Below are 988 nucleotides of genomic sequence, written 5' to 3' on the forward strand. Positions count from 1 at the left end.
ATCAATTTCTCAGTGCCTACAAATTCCCTGTGGGCCTACGCTGCCATGCTGGAACATAAATATGTCATGCACATTAATTTTATTTTAAATTGCATATGTGAATGGCAGGGTGGTCAATTAAATGTGGCATAGCAATATAGTTGAGAAATGAGTGTCATGAAATTAGGCATCATTTGGATAAACAAATTACCTAGAGATATCTGCCTGTGTATCAAGTTGCTGGTGTCTGTATTTGTAGAAAATACTAGATATGAGGTTTTCATTGAAGACTAAAGTTAAAAAATGCATAGCAAATATTATATGCTGAGGACATTAAAAATCATAGTCTCTATCTGCTTTTCTATGTCTCTATTCCTCTGTCTCTGTCTCTTTCTCTCATTTTCTCTCTCTCTCTCTCATTTTTCTCTCTCTCTCTCTCTCTCTCTCTCTCTCACACACACACACACACACACACACACACCCCTGCTATCATGAGATGTGGGGCCCTACCTAGTTGAGGAAGCACAGCACCCTGAATGTCACCCTCGGATTTCCAACTCTGTTCTGTAGTGTACTAAGGGAGTCCACATGGATTCTAAACCTAGAGGGTGAGCCGCAGCTCAAACCCAATTCAGCTGTGTGAAAACCACCAGACATTTCAGCCGACTGATCCTCAGTGTCTGCAACCATTAAATGAGAGCACCCACCTTGAAATATTGCTGCAAGAATCAAACGAGATACAATCTGTTTTAAGCCAGCCAATAATATATGAATGTGAAATCTAATCACAAATATGGCATTACCTGAGTACCAACAGACACTGTCGTACACTCATACTGTCGAATACTACTGAACAGTATTAAAAGGACTGAATTCTGATACACTAAACAAGTTGGACAAATCTCCAGGAAATTATCCAGAGTGAAAAAAATCTAATCCCAAAACGTGCATACTCTACAATTCCACTTATGTAATATTTTGAAATGATAAAATTATAGGGCATGGTTAG

The sequence above is a fragment of the Macaca thibetana genome, chromosome 8, assembly GCF_024542745.1.
Source record: "Macaca thibetana thibetana isolate TM-01 chromosome 8, ASM2454274v1, whole genome shotgun sequence".
NCBI classification, from domain to species: Eukaryota; Metazoa; Chordata; class Mammalia; order Primates; family Cercopithecidae; genus Macaca; species Macaca thibetana.